The following is a 10,692-nucleotide window of genomic DNA, read 5'->3' on the forward strand; positions in this document are numbered from 1 at the left end:
GTCTCCTCTAGGTCTGATCTTTAATAACCCGGTGAGACCCCCCAAATGCAGATTGACCTTATCTTGCTCTGACCTGCCTAGATCTTCCCACCACATACGCAACTCCAAAGAGATTTTGTTCATAACTATTACCGACAAATTCTGACTCGTGCTCATTCAAAATAAAATTAACACACATTTTTTCAAAAATAAAATAAAAACCCGGTTTCGCAAATACGGCCTTTCAGCACTTCGAGAACGAAGATTTTAAGGCTGTGTTGGCTCACTGGTGAAAACCTTGAGAAGAAAAACAATGACCACAGGTGGCTGTTCTTGCAAAAACAGCCTTCCGGCGCCCTTTTTAAGGACATTCGGCTATTTCTGACAAGAATGGCATCACCCTAACTATTTTTCAAATAATAGTAAAATTTTGTCCTTTTGACTATTTTTGCGAAAAGGAAGTTGGACCCGATGAGGGTTGCCTACGTATCTCACACCCTGTGAGAATCAAACTGGCGTAGTTCGGGCAATTTTGACAACACAAAAAAAAACATTTTTTTTTTGAAAACAATAAAATTCTCTTTTTTGTTTTTTTTTTCAAAATTTCGGCAGAGTTTCGGTATATATAGGTTTTCAAAACAGGCAATTATCTCCCTTAGCCCTCACATTGCTATTTCTTTTCCAAACTCTTTTCTTTTATTCAAAAACCGGTCAACATGCAAATCCGAAGCAAATAAATGCACAAGTAGCAAGTAAGATGTATCAGGATGGTCTTTTCATTTTTTGTACACCTGTCCTAGACAAACCCAACCCCTGTGTTGAGTCTCCAAAGTTAAAATACACGTGATGCAGACAAACGTTCCTACTAGGGATCTGGCATGAGGTCTTGTTATACTAGGTTAAAAACCTGGGTTTATTTGTTCTAGACCTGGCTTACCCGAGTGGACAACTCGAGCCGAGGGGGGGGGGCTGCGTACCGATAACTAAAAGATCATCCGGTTTTGCAACTTGTCTGAACCTCGTTCTATTTGGAATAGGACTCTAACAGAAAGAAGTCACGACCAGCGTGCACTCCTCGGGAGAGAGAAGAGAGGGGTTTCGTAGCAATTTATATACAGTTCAGATAATATCAAAGCGGTAAAAAGCAACATTTAGCACATTAGTCCCAAACATGTAAATAAGACCAGATAATAAATAAAGCCAAATATAACAATTATCCTAAGCTTGAATTCTGAACCCTAAACTAGAGATTCTGGGTTCTTTTCCCCAGCGGAGTCGCCAGAGCTGTCACACCTCCTTTTTACCTATACCCCCGGAAGGAGTATATAAAGGAGTTTTTCCAATTAAAGGACAATCGAAAAGGGATTTATTATTAAAAGATTCAGAGTCGCCACTTGGGAGATGTATGGTGTCCCAAGTCACCGGTTGAATCCCGAATCGAGGAAAAGCTTGACTCTGTTTAACAGTCCGCGAACCAGAAATCCGGGTAAGGAATTCTGTTAACCCGGGAGAAGGTGTTAGGCATTCCCGAGTTCCGTGGTTCTAGCACGATCGCTCAACTGTTACAATTGGCCTATTATCTGATTTTAGTACATGTTTTAACCTATGGTTCAATTTTAACTTTATAACCGCTTTTATTTAATTATTTTTTAGGAAAGATTCAACGTCATCTAAAACGCATCTTGAACCACGTCACATAAATGCACCCGCGGTCCATGACACATTTTATCTAACAATTGTTGAGATTTGGATTTGGGTCACATAAATGCACACCCGAGTTTAGGAAATTAATTTAAATTACGCGCCTAAAGCAACTACGCCTTTCAAGTTTGCGAGGGCCATGAAAAATTCACTAATGGCGCACTTCGATTTCTGAATAGTTAAAATTAATTAAATGAGGTCCTTGGGTTTTGGGATTTTATTTAGCATGGCACACCTCAATTTATTTCAAAAGTGTTTCATTATTCGAAGTAGTTATGCTCGGGCTACATGAAATGCACCCCCGAATTGAGATTCGCGTATTGTAATCATGCCACGGGAACCGTACCCATGGCCACGATAATTTATTATTGATCGCGCCTAAAGCAAGCTACGGTATTCATAAGTTGATATTTCCTAAAGCTTGGGATTAAGGCCGAGAGTTTATGGAATTTATTTGTGAAAAACAGGGCAGATCTTAACTAAAAGATGGTGAGGCATGTATACTACAATCATTCAACGATTCTGTCCATTCATAAGGGAAATGCGACAATTATTAGAAGGTATAGGATTGAAATCATTTGACTTAAAATGCAACACTGACAGACGAATCATCACATAAAAAAAGAATATATCTACTGCTAAAAGACAAATAACTGGCACAATTCAAACATCTTGACAAATGAGATCATATTAAAATCAATTTAAACCCATATTGTATTAACAAATTGATTCACTTCATACGCTACCCATTTAGCACATACGGGCTGATAAAGAGAAATCAAAGACAATGTAATTGAGAAAACGCGATGTTATTACTATTCGTGGGTAAAAATGATCTAAGAAACGAAAAGGGACTTTGTGTGAATCTATGACCATTTGGTGATATTTTACATCTACACATTTGAATATTCAGCAAGAACATCAATGTCAAAACAAGGGAGGATAGTTCATTAACATAAATGAAATAGACTTACAGAGTAATTAATGTGTTTACCTCTCAGCAGGAGGTACAAGAACAAGTAACCAACTAAAGCTAGAATGTGAGAAAGAAGTTCAAAACATTTAGCGAAGCAACAACAACTTAGGAGCTCAACAACGAAATTACTACATATGAAAATACCTATTATGAATGTCCTTGAAAGTCCCCTTATACATATACACCAATTCAAACCCCATGAAATCCAAGTAACTAAGCCATAATTTGTTATATGTTTCAAACCAAAGCTAATTCTAAAACAAAGAACTTAGCAGATGCACCCAACAATAAGATGATTACAAACCTAGTCATACTCTATTCAAGCATAAATATACCTCGCCCAAGCTATCTCCGAACTAAATAATACACATTATGCATGAAATGGAAAGAGACAGAAGTGAGAATTCAATAGCAACCATCATCCAATTTGTTCACATTTCAGAATCAAGCTTCAAACTACCCTTAAGTGGTGTCCATGGAATTGATAAATACCTGGAAGTAAAGATGAAACAAAAGGGTGAGGATTTCAGCAATAACAGCAGTAGAATTGAGTTCAGATCCAAGAAAATAGTGCCACAGATCAGTTCAAAATCGTGAAATGCAACCAAGGATCCAATTTCGGATTCACAGTAAAACCAACAAACTCGACATCCAAGATAAATGACTGAAACTCAAACTATTTCTAAGTCCAAACAGTTAAGAAATTGATTCAAGGAGAGAAAAATTTCAGATTGGCAAATTCAAACTCAATGGAACAGTGCTAAAATTTTCAGCTGTTTTCAGATTTTTTTTTTCCAGATTTTTCTCTTAGTCTCCCTCTTTTAGGTCTATGTGTTCTCCCTATTCCTCTCTGTATTCAATTCTCTATTTCTTAAGCTCTCTCTCAGAATCTCCTCAGCTCCTCCCCACTCTTCTCTTAGGTCTGTTCCCTTTAAAGCCCAATGTTAAACCCTTTTTATTCAATTTTTTTTTTACTTTTCAGCATGTTTATTCCCTCCCATGTGCGCCCCTTTAAACTTTTATTATTAGCCCATGTTGTTTCTGATTTCCCCACCTCTAAAGGTTTTTAAAAGGGTGTCAGCCTTACTGCCATCTTCAATTTTTTAAACCTACCCTATGTTCTTCTCTGAATTCCCACCTCTAAAGGTACTTAAAGGCTGTTACTTTCCACAACTGATCCTTCTTTTCAATTTTTAATTAAACCTCTAAAGGTGTTGACAAACTGTCATGTCCACTACCAATCCCTTTGTTTCTTAATTAACTCCAACTAACCACATTACTCTTATGAGGATTATTTACATGTTAAGGTTTCAAAATAGATCCAAAAGAGATGTAGAGATTTTGAAAATGAACTGAACCTGAGTCAAACATACACACATTTATAGAATCATGTAAACCAAAATTCAAACATAAATTGCAAACAAATTATCGTGTTTAACTGAGCAGTAATTTGACATGCAATGTTCACATTTGTTGTTCTCAGCAAATTAAGACACAAACAAACTGAAACTTCATATAATAAAAGGACAAGAAAATGATAAGACCGTGAATTTCAGCCTGTGGGAAAGGGATGAGGAGGAAGATACATAAAAGAAAACATTGAAAAACACCGAAACACTTACTAGAATCGAACCCTTTATTCCGCTCAAAAGATCTTCCTACTCTTTTGGTTGAGACGGGCTCTAATCATATGTTTTTGTTCGATTGAAAACACACGATTACAGCCTATTTCAACCTAAAAATCTTGAAATCTTTACTAAGCAGTGTTTTTGGGGACTCAAGGTTCAACTTTTCGATCTGAAATTCGAAAGGCTCTCCGGTGATTCGAGGAAAACTATCATGGAATTTGGGACGAGGGAAGCCTGGTGGTTCAGGGGTGTGATTTTTTGGGGTTGATTGGGTAATCTAGGTTTTGTTTACTGAACTTCGATTGAAGATTCGAGGCGCTTGGTTATGATTCGAAGAGAGGTGCTTGGATATTTGGAATGGGGAGGTTGAGGGGGCTCCGTGGTGTGAAGAAGGAGGTCATTGGAACCGGCGTCGCCGGGTTTAGGGCGATGGAGAGGGCGGCGGCTGCTAGGGTTTGGATTTAGGTCGTCTCTGAAGAGACGAAGGAGACTGGGTAGGGGCTTTAGGGGGGCGGGGTGTGTTACATATATATATACAGGTTGTGGAATTGAATCCAAACCGTTGGATAAATTGAGATCAACGGCATGGATCAGTTCACTTATGTAAAACGGGGTCGTTTTGGCCGGTTGGGGAATTGGGTCGGTTAGTGGGGTGGACAGGTCGGGTTGCGAGGAAAATACTAGACCGTTCGATCGAATGAAACGAACGGTTCAGATCAACAAACATGAAACGACGTCGTTTAGTCGATGCTGGAGATGGACTAAACCGTTCGATATAATGAGATCGATAGTTGAGACTTATCAGCTCTGAAACGACGTCGTTGGCTAAGCTGGTGGTGGACCGGGTTTGGACTGGTTTTGGGCCTGGGACTTTAATTAAAACTAGTCCAACTCCTATTTCATTCTCTTTTATTTTCTTTTCAATTTTCTTCCTAATAAAATACAAACCCAAATTTAATTTTGACCAACTTATCTTAAAAATATTAATTAACTCTAAGTAGTAATTATCACAAATAACTAAACCCCAAATTAAAAGAAAACATAAAATTCGACATTAATTACTAAAATGCAAAGAATATATATATATATATATATATATATATATATTTTTAATTTTTTTACTTTTGCAAAAACACCTAGTTATTGATTAATTAAAAAGAATGTCAAATTAAATCCTAAATGCACATGCAACATATTTTTTGTATTTTTCATTAATTTAACCAATGAACATGCACACACAAATGCAAACAATTACAGAAAATATCACGAAAATTCACAAAATTGCACACAAAAAGAAAGATTTATTTGATTTTGAATTTTTAGGAGTGGTTCGTGTGAGGCAAAAATCACGTGCTCACAATAACTGGTCACAAGCCTACAGCTTGGAGCAAATGGTTAAGCTTGGCAGAGTTCTGATACAATACAACTTTTCATTCCGCAATTCAAATGTCCCCCTTCAAGGCGTTATATGGCTATGATCCTCCCCAGTCAACATTTGAGCTTGTGGCTCAATCCAAGGTGAACTCGGTTGATGAATTGCTGCGAGAAAGGCAGATAATGAGTCGAGTTTTACAAGAAAATTTAAGGAAGGCTCAAGAGAGAATGAAGTTGTATGTCGATGCAAAGAGAACAGAAAGACATTTTTAAGAAGGCGATTGGGTGTTTCTTAAACTCCAGCCATATCGACAAGTTTCTGTGGCTGTTCGTAGAAATTTGAAATTGGCTTCAAAATACTACAGACCTTACCAAATTGTCAAGAAAATCGGGCATGTTGCGTATGAGCTGAAGCTACCTGTCGGGTTCAAGATTCATCCAGTTTTTCATGTCTCCCAGTTGAAGAAAAAAGTTGGAAATCAAGTGGTGCCATCCATGGAACCCCCAATTTGTTACAATGATGGACAGATTTTGGTGGAACCTGTGGCAATTTTGGATCGGAGGATAGTGAAAAAGAAGAATAAGGCAGTTGTGAAGGTGTTGGTGCAATGGGCAAATCTATCTCCAGAAGAAGCAACTTGGGAGGACTACAATTTTCTCTGTTCTCAGTTTCCAGAGTTTCAACCTTGACAATGATGTCAAGGTTCTTCAATGGGGAATGGAATGTTACGAAAGAGAAGGAAGAACATTATTACTCTTAGTTCTTTGTTATGTATTGGAGTCCTTAAGTTTAATAGTTGTCAATTTAGTCTTTTCTTATATATTATATAGTCCCTAAAAGGTGGCATTGTTATATGTTGTCAGGTGTCTAGTTTGTTAGAATCATTTTGCTATTTATTCTCTGTATGTCAGAGTCTACAATTATGCTGAATGAAATGTCATCTTTTTCATTTTAATTCTGTCCTATTTTCCATTCTACTTGGTTTTACGTGCCTACCTGTTACATAGGGGTGTTAATGTATAGTTGTAAATTGGGGGTGGAGGGATCGGAGAGGTAAATATGGGAAGTTGAGGTTGTTCAGCTTTCTCTTTTTGGGTTTTGTTTTGTTTGTACTTTTTTTTCCGTAAATAAAATGCATAATAACCAAAAAAAACTAATAAATGAAAGAGAGAAATAGGCGTATAGTAGATTCTTATATTGGCAATTTAAGCATTAAAAAAAACAAATGGAATTAGAGAATAGTACTAGTATAAATTATTGTTATTATGTGGAATAGCGAGGAAGTAACATTCCAAAGTCAATGCTCTGTGCTATCTCTTTTAAAAAGAATTTCGGTTCAAATACATAAACCTCTTGGTGCAAGTAAATTTGTGTCGTTGCTATATTTTGAACTATCGTCTCTCTGTAATAGAATAGTATAATTAATTAGTCATGATCAAAGCATAACCAAGTAATTAGTCATACTTCATTGGAGGAATCACGTGGGCAGCTCATCATAAAAAGAAGAGAACCGTGAGGTGGCGTGCTTCTCAACTCGACAGCTGCTTGTTTCTTTTTTTCCCCTAAACTTTCAAACTCTAAATTCCACTGAAAAATCACGTCCAAGAGTTTAGTTTTATTGTCGTTTCCTTTTTTTTGCTTCTCCTGTTTTTTCTACTAGCACTATACTTCTAGTGCCTAAATTTCAGTGTGTCCGAAATGTTACTAAGGAAGTGACAAAGACATTTTATATTCTCAATTAAAAATAGTACTATTACTCTGCTAGAAGGAAAGGGCTAAATTTTGAAAATAAAAGTAATAATAATAATAATAATTTTCTGGTTTATTAAATCATTAAATTTTAAAACAAATTTATTACTAGTAGTTTAAAAGAATCAATATCTGAGACCGGCGAAAGTACTACTACTATTCATTTTATATAAATATAAATAAAACATAAACACTTTGGGTAAAATGTGTTTGGTCATGAATAGTGAAGGAGAGGGGTCGCAGGCTATGTGATCTGTCGTGTCTTATCTAATCCCAAAGTACGCCATTTGCCGGCCATTATTCCAGCACTGCATTTGCATCATACTACTACTATTAATTAAGATCTCATAGTATATTTTCTACCTTCTGGAAGGCCTAATTCTTGCATTTTCTACTTTCTGACTGTAGCATTAATTAAGTCCTTTTTATCAAGTAAACTCGACCAAGTCCCAACAATCTCTTTTCTTTTTTTTCCCCAACAATCAGTTCAGTGCCTTAAACTCTTCCATTTACTATATTCTCGAATTTACTATATTTTCCATTTACTTTTGAGGAATTTTAATTACTAAAACTCTTCAAGTTAAAAAGCTGATCAACTGGAAATTAATCCAACTTCAAGACCTCCGGCAGACAATTCATTATTGGACTAATTAACACCTGTAATTAAGTAGTACTTATTTAGAAATAATTGATTGGTTAGGCATTAAGTACTAGTTGCCGATTTTTTGTTTTATTATTTCATATAACTACCGCTTCATGTTCTATGGCTTTGAGAAGATAATGTCCACCTCCAAATAAAAACAAGTATACCTACTGGCCGGTTTGAATTAATCTCACTTATGGTTTCAGTTGTTGATATGAACTAACACACGTTTACACGACAAGTGCAAATGGTCTAAAGTCAAGTCGTCATATTTATTGAAGGACTAGTGAATTTTTTATAGTAAATGTACAAATATCTTTGGGAATTTAAGTAATTAAGATAGTAGAATAAATAAAAGTCTAATTTATAAGCATATGAATAATTCTATAAGTTTGTTATGATAAGTATAATATTTATCTTTGTAGACAGCTTGATAAATTCGCCAAAGCCTCTTTAATTGCCTTGTTTGTCGTCTATAAACTGTTTAAATAAGTTTTATTATTTAAAATTTATTTAACGTAGATTGCAAAGAATAGTCGAAAAAGTAAGCCAGGCTTTTGGAATTTCATCCAAATTGCTACTTTGAAGGTTTCAAAATTTGAACCAAGCATAAATCTATGCCATATGATGAACACATTGGTGAAAGAAATTGTTCCAACACATTATATGGAGGAAAAAAAGGTAATGTACATCTCAGCCTTTCTTAACTACTTAAATGTTACTCATTACCAATATTTATTAGTAATTTATTTAGAGATTTTTGGGCTAGCCTACATCCTCTCGCCTTCCCTCCCTTGTCATGAAATAATGTTCATAGTAATAGTTCCCTAATATAATGACTTTAATATTTATTAATTCATAATTGGATTTTGTTACTTCTGAATATAAAAAATTGTAACATAATTTTTTCTGCATTTTGTTCCATTTAAATGTTATTCCTAACGAATATTAACAATTGTAATAGTCATATTATATGTAACAGAATTTACGGAGAAAAAATAAGTAAAATGTTATTCCAAGTGATAAATATATTTTCATATCCAGAATGTACAATGCCGTCTCTTCTTCATGACTTTTCCTTTTGATATAACATTGCTATAAGATTATATCGAGGAAAGGAAGGAAATAGAAAAAGGAAAAAATAAGAGCGAAAAGGATACTAAGAAAGCTAAAACAACCAAGTATTGGGTGCAGATTTTAATAACTTCGAGAAAGTATTCAATATATAAGTTCAAACTTATCTATGCATTCATAATTGATCTAAATCTGATTCTCGATCTCCATGGTATTATAAAATATATAGCCAAACAAACTATTTCACAATAAATTAATCAAGGAATTGTTCCGTTAATAGTTTTTGAAGAAAACTCAATAGGGGCATTTCAGTCATGACTTATTGGCAAATGAGTGCTAAAATTGCTTATTCAAAGTTATACCTATTGAACGTGCATTGTGGTTATGCGCAGTTGCTCTCTCAATAGAGGATCCCACTAATCTGTCTTTGCTATTTATGCGGTCGTTCTCTTTCATTGCCATAGATTTAGCAATAGGCAGTGATACTCATGCGTCATGACCCTAGTATATATATCAACATTGAAACTTCTTCTAATTCTTAACAAATCAAATCACCAATTGATTAAGAACATTACCTTCACATAAAAATATTGAATGGATATCACAGACAATAATTTTACTACCTGAAAACCTAATACTTACTTGCACAAGTTTATTACTGCATCATCAACTATAAAACTTTAGCATCAACGCTTACACCTGCACCCAAAAGAAAAGTGAAACAAAAAGAAAAGAAAAACGTACGTAACATTCCTTTCCTTTTCTACTTATGTTTTATCATTCATTTTTCAGGTTTCATTTTTTGGATCTTTGAAAATAAAATTCATTTGATCCATCTAATACATTAATTTCAGTTTGTTTTTTTCAAAAGTTAATATGCAAACTCACAAATGAATTAAGGTCATCTAAATAAGTGAAAAATAAATGAAACCTAAAAGAAAAAAGCAAAATCCAAAGGCAAAATAAAAGATAAATATATCCGCACACACTAAACAGTCGTGATAAATTTTTTCGATATGTTTCTCAAAAATCTCCACACTCTAAAATTCCTAAAACAATATAAATAATCATCAATTAGGCCATTATTTTAGAAGCAACAATGCAAAATCACTAAAGGTAACATCGTGAATAGAAAACGAACAAAAACTACACTCAAACAATTTATAAAGAATAGATTTTAAAAAATAACGTAACATTCAAAAGTTAGGCATGCAAATCGAGGCACCAGCGTAAATTCACAAAATAAATTAATATTATCTAAGTAAGTAAAAAATAAATGAAACCGAAAAGCAAAAAGAAAAAAAGAAAAAAAAAGGAGAACAAAGCAAACTCCAAAGGAAGAACACAAGCTAAACAATAAACAGATTTGCACCCTCTAAATAGTCGTGATGAATTTAACTTTTGTTTTTCTTTAGAAATCTCAATGCTCCAAAATTGCTAAAACAAAATAAATATTCATCAATTAGTGATTTCTTCTGATATTTTTTCTCTATAGAAATATAAATACTCCAAGCTTTGTAAAACAAAATAAATATTAGTCCATCATTTTAGAAACAACAATGATAAA

General features: G+C 34.5%; 1 long non-coding RNA gene across 1 annotated transcript; it reads right to left on the reverse strand.

Annotated features, from left to right (window-relative positions):
• Window positions 1–2,607: 2,607 nt before the first annotated feature.
• Window positions 2,608–6,444, reverse strand: LOC138870025 (uncharacterized). The gene is made up of 3 exons (XR_011400213.1): window positions 6,031–6,444; window positions 5,643–5,823; window positions 2,608–3,148 (listed from the first exon to the last, which is right to left on the reverse strand). It is a non-coding gene; the product is annotated as an uncharacterized lncRNA (long non-coding RNA).
• Between the last annotated feature and the right edge of the window lie 4,248 nt (window positions 6,445–10,692).

The sequence above is a fragment of the Nicotiana sylvestris genome, chromosome 6 (assembly GCF_000393655.2).
Source record: "Nicotiana sylvestris chromosome 6, ASM39365v2, whole genome shotgun sequence".
Taxonomy (NCBI): domain Eukaryota; kingdom Viridiplantae; phylum Streptophyta; class Magnoliopsida; order Solanales; family Solanaceae; genus Nicotiana; species Nicotiana sylvestris.